At 37.9% G+C, this 17,891-nt stretch overlaps 1 protein-coding gene across 2 annotated transcripts in view; it reads right to left on the bottom strand.

The window, feature by feature from the left end:
* ndrg2 (NDRG family member 2) overlaps positions 1-11,892 on the bottom strand; it is a 57,054-nt gene extending 45,162 nt beyond the window's left edge. Inside the window, exon 1 of one of the 2 annotated variants that reach the window (XM_047385674.1) lies at positions 11,588-11,892. The gene's annotated coding sequence lies outside the window, so the exon portion shown is untranslated. Of the gene's footprint in view, positions 1-10,617; positions 10,925-11,587 lie in introns of those variants that run through there. The other variant, XM_047385675.1, reaches the window with a different exon arrangement.
* Between the last annotated feature and the right edge of the window lie 5,999 nt (positions 11,893-17,891).

Here is a 17,891-nt window from a genome sequence, read left to right as displayed (position 1 = left end):
CAGAAGTGTAAAGTTAAACAGTCCTTATAAATAGCAGCTGCAAGCACACAGGCTGCACAGGATTGAACTGGAACATGTAAATAAGGGACAGGAACAGTTTGACTTCATGTTTACAACACCTCGACAAGTTTTAGGATCTCTGAATATGATCTATAACACTAATTAATTTATTTGGACATGTTTGTGGATGATTATATTTTTTTGGCACTTGATTCCAATACTAGAAACCTGATTGAAAATGTCAAAGGCTTTTCATTTTAAGTTGCTTGTGGAAAGTAGTGTACCCCAAATGGAGACAAGGGGGCAATAAACAGAATGGCTCATTTCAGTATTTTCTTTAGTGAGGGCACGACTCTGGGTTCACACCTATAATAGGTTCTGTAACTGTTTTTTTCAAAACCTGACAAATGTAAGCACTCTTCACTATCAAACGACGTCCAAACTATAAGTTCTGTTCTACATGTAAATTGAGTATTAAGAAGGAAAACCTGAGAAACAATGACACAGCAGCCTACTTCGCCTGTGTCCAAATTCAGTCTGGGTCCTTTGAAGGCTGCATTTTAGGCAGATTATATCACAGCAAGGCGACAAAGGCTGTCAAAATTCGTCCTTCTTTTCCCCAGATCTGAAGGATGGGTCCAGTGTATCCTCCGTGGCCCACACTATCCCATGATTCATTGCAGGTCGAAGCAGATTGTTGAAATGGAAGTACCAATGGCCAGAAGAGAGAGAAAAGCTGTGAATAAAGTTTGATATATTGCACTCTGTTAAACAAAATTAACTTTTACAATGTTTTGGGTGAGACTGTAGCTGTGTAAACCTGAAGTATCTGCTCGGTTTACCAAGATATTGGTTAGTTGCAAAGGTGCTGCGATGTGTTCAGAGATCACCGCTCCTGATGCTCTAAAAGCCAGCTCGCCTTGACATTTTGACAGCTTCACAGCTCTGTGCTTCACGCTGTCGTGGGTGCTAGGTGACAAGTTACGCCGAGGTAAAGGCGGGACAAGCTGCTGAAGGCTAGACCGCTTAAATTCACAGCCGATCAATTCCGGCATTCGCGGTTTTTGCGACCATCAAAGAGCCTGGCCTAAAGTGGACCAGTCCTTCAAAGGATGAAGCTCCTGAATTTGGACGCAGCCATCGTTCCCCCAAATGCCTGCCACCATTTAACTTTAATCGCATCCTTAAACGTATTACCTGACTGGAAATATTGGGCAATGCACAATAAAAGAATGAACAGCAGTTGTTGTAGGAGAATCACCTCGTAGCTTCTGGAAAACTCTTTCTTGGAAAGTTTCCACAGTAGTTCAGCCAGGGTCTTGAAGCCAGTGGGCTCTGGAATATTCTTTCTCTTCCAACAATAACATTTCTCCACCATTTTTTGTGAACTTTAGCATAAATCAAACCCAGCAGTTAAAAAAGGAAGTAGTTGTGCTTAAGCACTGTAAGAAACCTGCGACTGGCTGACCGTTGTCAATAAAGTCGGCATCTGCTTTGAGGTTCCTGTTGGTGCCAAACAAAATTGATAGTTAACTGTTCATGAATAAGTCTGGACTACATTGAATCTTTTCCAGTTCAAAATCTAATATGCTTGGACTGGATAATTTTACACTGAAGAGATTCTTTAAAACAAAGTCTGAGATTTATAGACCCTACTGTTTGTGAAAAGATAAAAAGGTTTGTTTCCTATATTTTTTTGGGATCATAGCCACCATAAATTAAAACAAAACACATAAATCACTATATATGGACTAGCGTATTCCACACTGATTACAGTTTTTAGTAAAACCTTTGTTTGTACACAAAAACCAAAAATGTGGCTTCTTAGTTTTTTTTTCAGAATATTGTCTTCAGTTTTCTTCAAGATATTGTCTTGGCCTGTTCTCCTTAACGTAAATTTGTATTTTTTCATTACGTTTCATAAGATGGATGTATCAGTACACCTGTTTTAAATCAGTGCTAAAATTTCTTTGTCAGTCTGATAACTACATTCTGAGCGAAGAAGTGTGTGTATTCAGCTGAGCAACTGTGTCTAGACTTTACAGTTGTTATTATTGACTGAAAATAGAGATCAGTTAATGACAAAATATATAAATACAGATAGGGCGTCCTTGCTATATTAGAGTTAGGACTGCACCATTTTAATATGAAAATATGTGATATATAATAATACTGGTGGATATTGTAATATGTGACATGCAATAAACAAATAATTAAGAAGCGGTAATGTCTTTGGGTTCACAGCAAACATGGACCCCGGATAATCAGTAGTCTATCCAGCTACTGAGAAAGAAAACTGAATTCATACTTTCAAACTCAGCAACAAGGTTTTATAGTAATAACAACACGGACATCACTCTTAAAGTCACCAAATATATTACAGACATAGAGAGCCTGGATGTATGGTACTTAGAATTAGCAAACAATGCAGCAAAGGAAATTGTTAGTGATTTGCATACTGTGATAACAAATTTGCAATAAACTGTTCAGCCCTAATTATTATCTGCTATGTAAACAAAAGCTGCCTTCCCTTGTAAAAATTAATTTAACCTCAGAAAATGAAGGGACAGAATAAAACTACATTTAATTTCTTTGCAGCAACAGTTAGACCATGCTATAATATTAAAAGGTCAGCTACAGTACAGTGGTGTTACTACTTATATTCTGACAATGTTTCTGTCAGCCTAAAGATTATTCACTGTTTTCTTCAACTGAAATAAATTAAATGCCCCAGTTCATTTTAATACCAATATATAACTCTGATTGAGGTATATAACAGCTTACATTATTCTTACATAGGATAGCAGCTAATTATTGGAAATCAATACAGGAGCATAAAAACTACATGTCATGTCCGCCTTTTAAATGGACAAGGCATTTCCGTCGCTGGAAACAGGGTCAGAAACAAAGAGTGGAAAACCATACAGATATATTCTGTTCCTCTCAGGCTCTCCCTATAGAGAGGAATAAACATGATTATGATGGTTCCTAAAACCTAATCATAATTCCTAACTTTCAGTAGTCTTGGAAAAAATGAATGATGACAGAGATGATACAGAAAGTTAAACTGATTTGAATGCTGCCATTACAGTTCTTAGCAAGATGTGATACACAGAAATAGGAAATTACATCTTTACTACATAGTCGATCTACAGTTCCGTAAACAAAATTCAACACTCTGAAGAAGCAATTGCACCCACAGACATGCTGCTCAGCACCATGTTCACCACTGGAAAACCATCATGCACTACAGTATACCACAGACCACTTGTGCTCTCCGTTCAACCAGAGCTGGGGCTCCCACTGATATAGAAAGTATCACAGAGGTGCACATAAGCAACAGCTGACATTCCACATACTCCAGCAGAAATGCTATCAGTGTCGTCACCACCTCAACAGAAGGACAAAACCTATTTCTGAGCAGACAGGACGATGGCAACATTTACTCTGCTGATATTCTGGGACATTAATCCACCTCTGAAGCAACACTGCTCCAATTATAGCAGTTTACTGGCCCACTTTAATGTCATCATTTATCTACCTTTCAACTGTGATTGTCTGATGTTTCATTGACAGAATCTACCCTTGGGGCTTTCAGTTGAGGATGAAGGAGCACCCTGATATTTGGTCAGTTTTTCAGTGACACTCAGTTTAACAGTTGTAGTTGACTGAAATTGCTATCTTTAACATTGGTTTAGAGATTGGTGTAGAGATGCACACTTTAAGTCCACTGGGGGTCGGAATTGAAGTACTGTCACTGTGCTGAATACCCCTTACCTACAAGGTTGCTCTAACAACAATTCTCTTCAGGGAAGTTCTTAATGTAGGAAGAAGACTCAGAGTTCAGGATTTTCAGTATCAGTACAAATGAAAAATTATGACAAAGGTGTAAGAAGCTTTAAGAAAGGAAACTATTGTTTCCGAAGACACGACAGAGTCCCTTCAGGTCCCTATGTAAAGACCGAGTGAGACTTCAGCAGATAACAGGGAGACTGAACGAATTACTTTTTGCTTCCAAGAAACTGGCTGGATTAACATATGTTAGCAGCAGGTGTTTACAGCTGAAAATGCTAATTGTGCTAACCCTGCTAACCACTCCCATGGCTCTTAAAAGTGTACACATCCCTGTTAAACGTTTTTGAGACTTGCCAGTTTATTTATTTCTAAACCGTTCTCCACCTTTAAGGTAACATATGTAAAATTCAACTGGAATATAAACATAATGTAAAAGCTGGCAGGTCAAAACTTTGCGAAATCACACAAAATCTCTAACCCTTTGAATCAAGAAGAAACTGAAAGAAAATGGTGTTTTTTCCATACAAATGTCCTAGTATAATTTAGTTACTTTAGTATTCAGTGTCAGGACTGTCAGCCTTATGCTTCTGTACAACCATTACTCATCTAAAAGGTTGAGCCCTCCCTGTAGAAAACACTGATGGATAGCAAACACTGTGGGAGTAAATGTTAATATTGATATAGTTAACAGACAAGGGGGCAATGTAAATTCTCAGTACTACCTGAGAAAGTAAATTTGTTTTTTGGCCAATAAAAAACATATTTATTTGGAACCGTGGTTGTCAGCTCTTTAGTTCGCCGTCCCGGAGTGCAAAATGAACACTGGAAAAGTCAAATGATGTCACAACAATCAATAATGAGGTCAGGTTCGCTCAATAGCAGCCACTGAGTTCAATACTGCAGAGGCAATAGAACATGGCTGATCAGGTTAACAAACACGGTCACCATCTTTGGCACCCTACACAGTTATCCTGCTGGTGTTTGTGCCTGGTTTCTTAGTGGATTCAAACATGTGTACCATCTTACCAAACTGTTCCCTTCCACCACCAGGCAGTGATGTCAACAAGTTTTATCTCGTTGGATTACTGGTGGGCCCAGACCGCACACACACTCAGATATGCAGTATCAAGGGAAAAGGGCAAGTGGTTCAGCTCAAGAGTTTATTTTTGGCTCCAACAGATGTTTACGACTCCACTCAAGAAAGAAGTCAGAAATCAACAGTGTGATGCATCTACAGTCCAGCTCATTGAAAGTGAAACGTTCATCACAACAGCTTTGGCAGGGCAGAGGGTGATTGGTCGGCGTTTCTGTGGACGGGATTGTCTGGCATGATGCTTCTTGTGTAATATTTAAGCATGTAGGGAATTCATTACTGTCTGAGAGCACACATTTATGCATTTTAGGGAAATACTACAGTAATTCATATATTATATTTCCTTAAACCATCATAAAAACCAACATATGAAGAATTAATGGTCTCCTGTAGAAGTGGCAAAATATTTAACTAGGACTGCTTTAACAGTTCTTCAATGATTGGGTTTTTTTCATACCCACAACAATGCTGGGTGACATGATTTATTAGCCACACATACCAGATTGGACAGCAATGATTTTAGTTTATTACAATTCATTTCAGCACATTAAGGGCACTGGCAGTGATTGGGAGCAGTTTAAATGTTGCTTTCCTACATAAACTTATACAACAGGAGCGGGGATAAATGACCTCTGCTTCTTACCAAATAAAGTTACAGAACTGGTCTTGGTTGCCATCAGCTTACAGCTAAAGTGAAATAAGGTCACTATAGATGTATCTGTGAGCTCCAGTCAGCATCACTATAGAGGTGTGGGCATTATATAGAACTGAAGATGGCAAAAGGCATGGCTGCCTCCATGTTTTTAGCTGAAACAAGCTCTGAAACTTATAGGAGGACTGTTGTCATCTGATACTAGAAACTGGCTGCTGACCGGAGTTGGACGACTTCGGGCTTGACCAGCTCTGAGCGGTGATTGGCCAATCGGAAATGGAAACATCTGACCTTTGTATAATCTGTTAACACACAACATTAATGCTACAATATCACGCTGAAAACAACACTCTTCAGTTTGGACCCTGTGGCTGAGAGAAAAAGACCAAAAGAAGATGACCACATACACCACTACTTTATATTTTTTGTGAGGAAGCATTTAGAGTACTCATTAAAAAAAAGACTTGTGAAAGTTACTAAAAAAAAAAAACTAATTATATGTAAGAACTGTGAGAATAGTGTGACTGGTTGTTAGTTAGACACTAGTGACATTAAAATTTGCTTCAGAGCTTAGTACTTTAAACTAAAATGGCTATTTCACAGTTTCTAAATGAATCTGTACTGCATTTGATTATCTCTTATTCAAATTTGAAATGCTTAAACACATTTAACTTGATCTAGATAATATTAACATCAAAATGATTTGCCTAAAAGACACTTTGAGATTCATGAAACCTTTTTTCTACTTAGAAAAAAATAAAATAAATAAGCCAATTTTAGTGATTTTTTTTTTTTTACTGGAATCACCTATGATATAAAAGAGCTTTGAAATAGTGTCAGTTATAAATTGCTGCTTTACATAAAGCTAAACTGAAGCCTGACAAGCATTCTATACCTTTAACAGATTCATTGAAACAGAGCTTTGGTTTATTTTACAAAATAGAACCTTTGTTCTATTTTGTAAAATAAATAAATGGGATTAGTTTTTTCCTAAAAAAAAGAAAAGAACAAAAACTTTTTGTTTTGAAGAGCCTATTATCTAGTATTGACTTATATTCTGAGCTGAACATATGATTACACCACTGACATTTTCTCATATAATTTATGTTTCACACTGGCTAACTTTCTCAAATTTTCTCTCACTTATACATTTGTGTATGTGTGTATGTATAACTTATATCCAGTATACAGTTCAAATTGTCTGGAACATTTCACCATAAACACCGTTAACTAGCTTCATAAATATTGCCAATTTATATTTACAAAGCCTGGATTCATTTTCTAAACAACACAATGATTATTACTGCCTTGTGTTATTCTTAGGACAGATGTACGTGTGAGACGTTTATTAAAAGCTAATGAGCTATTCATTGCCATTGGTCCTCTGATTCCAGTGTGACACATTTCAGGTGAACACACAGATACTTAGAAAACGTTGGTGAAGTGAACAGGTTGGTAACCAGCTTCATAGTACCACCAAGCATGGTCTTGGTTAAACCTGGTCTCTCGAGGAAACCCAAAGCATGTTAAAACTAATTTGAAGTCCTCCAGTCATCCTGACTGGATGGTCGATGATTGGACTATTGATGATATCATTTCCTAAAATCAAAGCCATTTTACTGGTGAGGAAATGCTACAAAGGACCTCTTATGCTGCCCAGCATCTGTGGAATAACTAAATAAACACAAAGGATGCTATGCAGAACCACTTGTTTCCGTGACCTAAATAAATATCCCATGCTTTATTGCAGATTAGAAGAGCAGAAATCCTTTGAAGTGTAAAGCACAATAGGATGTTCATGTTGACTTAAGCACATAGGCATGGGAAACATTTTGAGTTGTATATTGAGTTAAAAACAGAAAGAGCCAAACCATATGCGGGCTGTGTAAAAAACAGAAGTAATGTTGCTAAATAATATAAACATGAGAAACCATACTTTACACACTTGTTTGGTGTACCTAACATGCTAGCTGTCATCAGAAAATGCACTTTCACAATGACATGAGGTACAGTGGCAATAGCTGGCCATGCATCACAGGTTAAAGCTATCACCTGCTTATGACCCCATCACTTTGTTTTAGTGTTGTTGTAGTGCCTGGGGGTCACCCCAAAAACCTCCATTGCACAGAAAAACTAGGGGTGCACCGATTGCACTTTTCTAGCCAATCACGATCTTTAAAAAGCCTGACCTGCCCATTCTGATTTTGGCAGATAGATTTTTTTTTATAACTGACACTGTCTGGTGTTATAAGGTCCCAGTACACCTTCAATGTTCCAATATCATTTTTTTTTTTTTTTTAACATCGAATACTGTGACACAATACAAACTTTTTTTTAACTTCACATGAGCTGGGTCTCTTAAATATATATGAAAGGTTTAGAACATTGCAGTTCCTTTAGTCTTTCATTTATCATATTTTAAAAACAAACAAAACTTACACAACAGGTTAGACAAGTAGATAAGATTATTTAATTTCCCTTTGGGATTAATAAAGTATTTTTGAATTGAATTGAAGATCGGTGAATAAGATCATTTTCAAAGGTAGGTATCTGCAGATAACCGATCAATCAAAATTAAGGAAATCAAGGCAGACTCACTGGCTGGCCGATTGATCGGTGCACCCATAAACCCAACAATTTCCAACAGATCCTTGGTGGGAACAGTTGCAATAAACTTTATACTTAGCTTCGCCTTCTCTGAGTTAGGCGGATCTTTGACAGAATTAGCTTCTGATTTACAGTGGCAGATAAGATCAGATTTACTTCAGCCTCTGGGTGGAACCATGTAGCCCAGATCCTCAGGCTTGTGCTTTAAAAGATTTTCTTTTAGCTAATATAGTGTCACTGTTGACCAAGTCATTTTCGCTTTGATGCAGAGTGTAGAATGAAATGTATGTGACCTATGTGTTAACCATAATCTGTCTTGTTGCCACGTTTATGCTCTTCTGAGCTCTGTTTTAGCTTTTCTCAAAATTAGGTCAAATTTAAATTAAGATAATCCAGTTAAGATGTTTGTTATTTCCAGTCATCAATGACTGCATCTCGATGAATTAAAAATTGATTTTATCTTCTATCCCCAGCACCTGTCTGTGTTTTTAAAAGCATTTTGATTCACATTTGTTCTTCAGTGGTGTTTTGTATGACTACAGCAAAGAGTCTGAGCTCTATGTGAAAACACCACACAAGTTAATGGATGATTTAGCAACAAAAACATTTGATAGCTGTTTGTGAAGAGAATTTAATTTTCAAGTACCAATTATTTATCCTGCTGGGACATGCTAAACTGCTGCACCATCCACCCAAATTGTTAAGAATGCCAAGAACTGAAAATTGGTCCAGTTGAACCAGTTAGTCCCACCGTACTTCTAAATGAAGCATGACCCACTGTACGGTAAAAATAACAAAACGGTGCTACAACTGAGTAAGCAAGAGAAAAATTAAACATTAGGAATGCAGCACCTGATTCAATTATTCAGTCTAGGCACAAAGTTAGGTCCTCCGCTCTGCTGTGGCACTTTGCAGCGGACTTTATGTATATACTGGATTTGTAGATCAATAGCATGACTATTATGGCATGTCACATAACCAGTTAAGGCCATACAAGTTCAATAATGTGTTTAAGAGTGGTTAATATGCATGAGAAGCAGTAAAACACAAAACTTCAAAGAGTACAATAAATAAACTGCACCAGTTAAACTTCTGAAGAGGATCATTATCCTTGTCACCATTTGTCAGCCTCAGCATCCCCATTAGCATCGATCATGGCTTGTCTATCAGGTCATATTCTGGCTCAAATATATAAAGTTAAGCCCCTGGCAGCTTCAACTCCCCCTCTGTCTGATCTTTGTCGTGTTAATCTCCTTCATAGATTCAGTCCTTGGGGAAAAAGTGTCAGACTGCATGAAAATGCTTCAGAATCCACATCGGGTCTGTTAAAAGTGCTCAGCCTGTAAAGTAATATTTCGGGCCAACAAATCACCCTGAAACTCACTTCTTTGTGTCGGTCCACATTGATTACTACTTTTCTTTTTGTCTCATGTAAGTCCTTTCGCAAAGTGACCCAGATGATTACTATATAAAAACATTTGTATCCATCTAGAGTCAACTCAGGCACTTTGTTTACCCAGATGGTAAGTGGACTGAACTTATATGGTGCTTGTCTAATCACATCAACCACTCAAAGCTAGTTACACTATGTGTCTCCTTCCTTCCATTCAGCTGCCCTCACAAACATTCACACTCTCAAACACAGATACACAAATCAGTAGAAAAACTGGGGACATGAAGAGGGAGATAGAATCAAACTTACATCTATTCCTTGGGACTAGTCTTACCACTGAGCCGCAGCTGCAGCTGCCAGCAGTAGAAAATGTTAAACTATTCCAATTGCAACCCGACCAATTTAGGTTTTGGGTTGATCATATTTACCAGCTGCTTTGTAAATTCAATCACATTTGCCCCGTAGCAGGTGCTAGTTTCAATGCCTGATTGGAAGACATCAAGTTAAAAGCCTTTTGAAAATTACATTTGTGAGTTAATTTCCAAGTACGGGTCAGACCATGTCAAAAGCTACACCGCCTTTAGTTAGGGCTGCTCTAACTTCCCAGCATGAAGGGCTAAATGTAGGGTTGGGGCCTACAAATGAAGACTTGTGAAATTAGCTTTGGAATAAGTGGTATGAGGCAAGAGGTGAAACCAGATTCACCTTCAGAGTTATTCAAAATCTTTTAACTTAAAATCAGAAGTGGGCAATTCCAGTCCTGAAGGTTCAGTGCCCTGCAACTTTTAGATTTGCCTCTGCTTCAACCCACCTGAATCAAATGTATGCCTCATTACCAGGCCTGGGGAGAACTTGACTGCATACTGAGGAGGTAATTTAGCCTTTTGATTCAGATGTATTGGTTCAAGGAATATCTAAAAGTTGTCCACCCGTTTTAAATCATTCCATTTTTAGAAGGTAACTGTCTCTTGCTGTCATGTAAGTGCTGAATATATACCACCGCCCAGTGACAGGGGCTTTTTCTTCTGTGTGTGGCTGTGTCTGCTGGCTACTCATCCATAATTTCTGTCAACGTACCGTTTCCTGTTTCCTCGTGAGTCTACATTCCTCCATCTGAAAGAATTTAAATTGAAAAACAAAGAAGAAAAACAAACCCTACTTCTGAGTGTGCGCGTGCACGCTATCAGCAGGGGCTCCACTTCACTCAAGCAGCGCGAGCCTCCAAATGCGGTATGACTCAGAGAAGAGGCGCGCGAGCGTTTCTATGTGTGTGTCCTTGGTTCGCACGACAAACCGAATCAAACAGCCCCCCTACCCATATCACGCGCCCTAAAAATAGGCCATATCTAAAAGATATTCGCGGGTTCCCTCACGAAAGCCCCCTTTTTGTGACTTTTCATGCCAGCCGTTCCTCGTGTGGTTATATCCAATCCAACACGGGGGCCAGCGAAGGCACACCTCCATTTGACATTGACACATATTTGGCGGCTCCCTCCCAGCACCTCCCATCGGGAAAAAAAAAATACAACCTCGCCATCGTGTAAATAAAAAACACTGAACCATTAAACAGCCTGAGCTGCAGCCCTGTGCAGTGAAGTGTTTAACGGCACAAAGGAAAGCATGGATGCGGCTGAAAGGCAATAAAGAAATGGAAGAAGGAGAAGAGAAGAGAGGAGGGGGTGCTCCATATTTAACACAAGTTCGTGCGACAAAAAAAAAGGTCAATATCGGCCTATATCTTGCCGTGCCGCGGTCACTTACTGTTGCAAAAGGCTGGAGGAAAGAGAGCAACAAAGAGCTGGCTGTGCCACATGTGCTTATTAATAACACTCTCTGTCACAAGCTCTCGCGTTAATTAAAAACACTATTTTTTGCAAGCAGATATTTTGTTTTATAGGGTACAGATTGAATGCATTCTGGTTAAGCACTCAACGTTTAAGTTATTTACTATTAAAGCAGAATTTACATTTAGGGCAAAACAAAACACTTTCTGAACAAGTTCCCTACAAAATCGTGCACCCAGAGGAAAAATGCAGACAAAACATACCTTTAAATTCGAAGCTAGCAGACAATAAACTGAACGGACTTCAGAAAATATAATGCAAATCTTGTCTGCCACTTGGTCAGTTTCTTCGTGCTCTTTTTCCAAGCTGCCCCTCCAGTTTTCCCGCGAACCTCCTGTTATTATACTTTCTACTCCACCTCTTTTTATTTTCCGCTGTGCCTTTTTCTTTCCGGTCTTCCACTGTTGCTGTACTTCTTTCCAGCAGGGGGAAAATTCAGCACCCAGAAAAAAATAAATGTAACAGTCAATCAAAAGGCAAGATGGAGCTTTGGAGTTTGTAGAGGCGTGGAGAGAAAAACTTATCTGCCAAACCGCTAACGACTAAAACCGGTCAAAGTCTGTTATTTTGCTTCAGAAACATTTGGAATGATTTTAAATAGAGGTAACATGTGGGAGCAGACTAATAGTTTAGTTAATATAAGCAGAAAAAGCCTTGCTTCACTCGCTGACTCCCCCTCCTCTTCATCAACGCGGTGGTACAGCCCGTCCTTGTGAGCTCGCGAAGCAGAGCCTCTGCGGTGCGCGAGCATTCCCGCCTGGGACTAAGCTGGCAGGTAAACAAACGCACCTGGAGTTGAATCGAGTCGGGGTGGAAAAGGAGGGCAATGGCTGCACTTTTAGGAGTCCAACAACGGCAGTTACGACCTCAAGCACACTCTGCTGTAAAGTGTCGCCTCCGGGTGTTTTACTGCTTCTGAATATCCCGATTACAGATGTCCACATCAAAACATTACGAATACACACTGTGTGTAAAGTGAAACAGAAAAGAGTAAAAGCATTATGCATAATTCTATTATCATAATTCTTTGCATTGTTACTTGCTGCCTGCTTAACAAATTGCCCCTTGGGGACAACAAAGTTTATCTTATCTTAATTATGATTAAGTGGATGTACATTTTACATGTTTCTATAACATACAACCATGAAAATATAAGACACCCCAAATAAACCCTGTGTGTTTTTATAACATATTTTGACATATGCATATTTAATATCAATTTGAACAACTCTGAAGGATTCAGATAATGAAACTAAACAATTGAAAAAGAAAAATTACTTTTTAAAACTTGAAGAATAGGTTAGGACGTTCCCACAATCCCAGTTAAAATAGCCAATAGACCACACAAGCATTTCCCATCTTGATGAGAATATAATTACTCAGAATCGAACAGGGTTTGCCCTGTTTAACTATCAAGCATATAGTTTGGTTTGCTCCTGACTCTTTAGGTGAGGTTTACCACCATGGTGAGATTGAAAAAGCTTAAAATTCTATGAATGGATTTAAAGAAGTCTTAAAAGAATTTAAAATCAGTCACTTCCATAAAATTAGTCTACAAGTGGAGGACATTTAAAAAAAAAACCTGCCACCATTCTCAGGTTTGGTCATCCAAGCAAGATCACTTTGAAAGCGGACAACAAGATGCTCAAAGAAGCATTCGAAAATCCTAAACCTTCATCACTATTGTCAATATGAAATTGCATGCCTCTACAATCATAAGTTTAACTTTCATGGAAGGTGTGCAAATAGGGAACAATTATACTGGGAAAAAATTACGAAGGCCAGACTGCAGTTTGCCAGAAAGAAAGACCAGGGCTTCTGGAATAATGTTCTTTGGAGAGACGAGACTGAAATTGATTTATTTGGACATCAGAACAGAGGACATGTTTGGCATCAACAAAATGCAGCATTTGAGAAAAAAGATACCTATGCCAGCTGTGAAGCATAGAGGTGGAAGTGTCATGGTTTGGCTATACTTTGATGCAGCAGGACCTGGTCAGCTCACCATCATGGAACCCACCATCAATTCTACTATGTAACAGACGTTGCTTGGGGAAGATGTGGGACCATCTCTAAATGAGAAAATGGACCCTGCAAAAAGACAATGACCCAACACTTACCAGTAAATCAAATACGTACGGGTCAAATATATAATTTCCTTATGAAAAACAATACATATGAAAAACATGCAACCAAGCATGACACAAAAAATCTGAAACCAGTTTCATACTGCTATACATTTTTAAAGAACTTTTTAAAAGTATTTTAAAAGCCTTTAAATCAGTTTTTAAATTCACGGTGAAACTTGACTCCAGTTGCTGGCTGTCTGATGTGCAACTGCATGTAGCATGGCCAATTTTCAGCAAACACAGACTATGTTTGCATGCCACTGCTTGCAAAAATGTTTGTAACAGTATTTCTCAACTGATATTCATATTGAAAGAGAGACTGCCCACTGCTACACTTAAAAATTTTTTTCCAGATTTTTTTTAAAAGAAATTGTCTGCATGGTCTGTTAGATTCTACTCAAAAGTGTTGTAATAATTACGTTAAAATGTATTAATTTTATCATCTTTGATTCAACGTCGGGCGGGAACAAATATTTTCAAATGACTCAAAAAACCTACTGGGAATAGCCAGAGCAAGACCTGCATCAGTACAGCTGCTGAAAAGAGTCATAAGACATGTCTCTGTGTGGCCAACGATACAACTGGACAAGGACAAGACAAGTTTTACTGATTTTATTACTATTTTCATGTCTGGTCCTAACAAAATGTGTAGCTTAATACTACTTCATTTTCCATTTGCTTTACCAATTTCCGAACAATTAGAAATAAAAATTTTGAATAAATTACCTATAGGAAAATATAAATAACACATTCATAATCAGCAGTAGCTGACAAATCAAAACATTTTCTAACCACATGAGTTTTCTGCATTCGTAAACCAATAGTATAACTGGGCCTTAATATTTATTTATTTATCAGTTTTTTGACTTAAACAATTTAGATAGTAACAGATGTTTACAGGGTAGTGTAGAGATGTAATAAAAATATGTATTTAAAATTATGTTACGGTTATCTACAGTAAGAGGATTCTTTTAAAGGCAACAAAAAAAGTTCAAAGCTCCCTACAGGGTCGATGTTTAAACTGAATATTAACTGACTGATATGGGAAGCACAGGGGCCCCACGTGTTGGAGCCAACCTGATTGGTTTGACTTGATCTCTACTGGGCCACGAGCCTCTGATTATCTCTGTCAGCAAGCCAGTTTCAGTTGGTGGGCCGTTGTCTTCTTCATTTTTTTCAGGACTCGAGTAATGACATTAGTGTCCATTGAACAGGCTTGCCTTATATTGTGCACGCACAGGAAACTCAGTTTTTCTGCTTACTGAGTTCAGTTCTAAAAACTAGACTTTGTGATCTTGGTTTTTCACATTTTTAAAAATTGATTTGAACAGGGATGGAACATAGAAACAATGTTACCAAATAAGTAATTAATCATAGTCCTGTTTATAGGCCTTCTTGCCAGTGGCTAATTTAAAATCCCCAATCCAGGGTTTGACTTTCAAGAAAGGTAATCTTTAAAAACTACAAAGACACCAAACAAGTAATAAAACAAAACAATGACAAAACACAAGAATGTGTATCACGAATGCAATACAGGACAACAAGAAAACAACACTGAATGAAGAAGAAGAAACGTTTTCGTTCATTGAGTGTACATTATAGTTTGTTCCTAGATTTGTCATTTTAGCCATTGTTTCACCCATAAATTAACCTTTTAATGTTTTACTGTTGGCAAACTATGTTAAATTAGAGATTGTCCAAATCATTTTTTGTGTTTTGCTGTGTTACAGTCTCTAGTAACTTCTCTCCTTGGCGTAGCCCCTTCACTACTGGCATTAAAACGGCATTCATAAAAGGCCAATAACACATAAGAGTAAATTTTTACAAATGAAGATGTAAAAAAACAACTTTTGATCCAAAACTGTCAGAGCTTGTTTGTACAAGGGCATCACAGCCTTTACAACTTATTCAGTTGCTTTGCCCAAAATGTTACACAATGAGAAGGATGTGAGGGAATCATGGCATGCAAATATATTTTGGCAGTCTTTACAGGTAGACATAGAATAATTATGATAGTGTTTGACACTTTTTGTTCTAGTTTAAGGCTTGAATTTATGTTGAGAATCAAAAACAACACCCAAATATTTAAATAAATAAGCTTTTTGTATTTCCCTTTGATGTTTAAACCACCTGAGAGTCCCACAAGTTACCTTATCACTAACATAACTTTTTTAAAGTATAAAAATATCTAACATCATATTTTGCCTATTTTTTTAATAACATTTAGGTAGGTTACAAATACAAGAGCAAAAATCAGTGGTCTGAAAGTAAGACCCTGTGGTACACCCATATTGCAGTTGATCTTTGACTAATTTTTTTTCTCTGTTTTTAAATATGAATTCAACCTTGTTGTTGGAAATTAAACTTTGAGTTATTTAGAAGGATCTCCTGAATAATAGTATCAAGGGTGATCTGTATAAGAATACTGGTCTGATTATATTAGCTTCATTTCAAGAGCTTTCGATATTTTTAACAGGTTAACTTGGGGGCAGTTCAGTTAAATATCACAAACACAAATTGTTTTGGATAAAAACGTCATGTTTCTTCTGTGTTAGGTGTTTGAGTTGCTTGAGTTTCCTTGTCTCCTTCTCTGGACGTTTCTGTTTCTGTTTAGTTGCTGTCATTGTAGTTCATTCATTGTAGATTAGGCTCTTGGTTCATTCTCTTGTTTTGCTACATTTAGGCTACGTTCACAATGCAGCTTGAAGTGACACAAATCCGATTTTTTTGCCCTTATGTGACCTGTATCAAAATTTTTCATGACAGTCTGAACAACACAGATCCGATTATTTCAAATGCGACCCAGGCCACTTGGATATCTGGTCCTAAATCTGATATGTATCTGATCTTTTCAAATGTGACCTGTGTCTGTACGGCCAGGTCTCAGTCATCCGACCTGTACGTCATCGATACTCGACAAACATCACTATTCTGGGTCCTGCTACGTGGAAGCAGGGAGAAAAACAACAACCGTGGTGGACGTGGCTCACTTTCTTTTCGATCTTCTTAAAAATATTGCATGTGCTGGCTCCGGTTGGAAAACAACTTAAAAATCGCAACATACAGTCCAACATTTCCATCCATATTTACTTCTGCAAACACTAAGCACGTTTGCTACATGTGGCGTCATTGCATCGTCTACTGCGCATACGGGACACATAAGTTGTATGAATGCAGTTCACACAGGAGATCACTACATGTCATGTATATTTGGAAATGTGAACGACCACGCAAAAAAATTGAATTTCACCAAAAAATCGGAATTGAGCATTAAGACCTGCAGTGTGAACGTAGTCTTAAACATGATCTCTGATACAAATCTTCAATATTTCAGGCTGGTCAGGATCACGACCAGAACTTTGTTAGAGAAAAACAGAAACAAACAAACACTACAGCGTCCTTTGGTTCCTGGTTTGGTAAACTGGAAGCCAGCTATGAGTGTTTTATATATATTATTGCAGAGCATTCTCTCCAGTATCTACAGAATCAGTGTGCATATCAAATCAGCTATATCTAAATGTACTACCTTAACAATTTCATTATAACGTAACTAAAGCAGTTTTTATTTCAGAGTATCTTTACTGACAATTAAATTTTTTGAAATTTTTGCTCATGTGGGATTGCTATGACCTGATGCAATTAATGCATTTAACAGAAAACCTTCTACCAAAGACCTTGATAAACTGCACTAAAGTGCATTGTGTCATAACTAGGACCCAATTCGAATATAGGTAACTGAAGTTCATTCTGTCTATATGATTAGATTGATCTGATTCTATTTTTCTGTAAATAAAATGGGTCTGTTCATCATGTAAAGTGCTGTGAGATGACATTTGCTGTGAACTTGCCTTATATTAACGTGGGTGTACATCTCTACATTTTGAACCTACACTTTAAACTCCTAAAAAAAACCTTTGGTTATATAACTGTGAACCAGTGAACACCCAGAAATCTGTTTTCCATGTAAATTCCACAGCGAGTTTTTTCATGTAGGAGAAAAGCGGGAAACATAAACATGACACGTGTAATCCCAGCTGAGTGTGCGCTGCATGTTACTGTGGACCAGATCCAGGAGCGGAACTGCTGAGAAACAGAGCATCACTCATTGGCTCTGGGGTTATGTAAGTGGGTTCAGAGTTTCCCCAAGTGACACATTTAAGAGTCATACTTGTCTTGCCATTAGCTGACCGCATTGTTTCCTACAAGTGTTCGCCCGGTACAGTTTGAATAGAGGAAAACAACAACATGTTGTAATAGTCCTTTGAGAATTTACAACAAATAATGCTGATGTTGTTATTAGAGGATTTTCTTGTAGAATTTCTTGCTGAATGTCCACAATTCTCTAGACATCATGTGTATGCTCTAAATTTTATATGCT

The sequence above is a fragment of the Girardinichthys multiradiatus genome, chromosome 14 (genome assembly GCF_021462225.1).
Source record: "Girardinichthys multiradiatus isolate DD_20200921_A chromosome 14, DD_fGirMul_XY1, whole genome shotgun sequence".
Taxonomy (NCBI): Eukaryota; Metazoa; Chordata; class Actinopteri; order Cyprinodontiformes; family Goodeidae; genus Girardinichthys; species Girardinichthys multiradiatus.
This window is presented reverse-complemented; position numbering and strand designations above follow the sequence as displayed.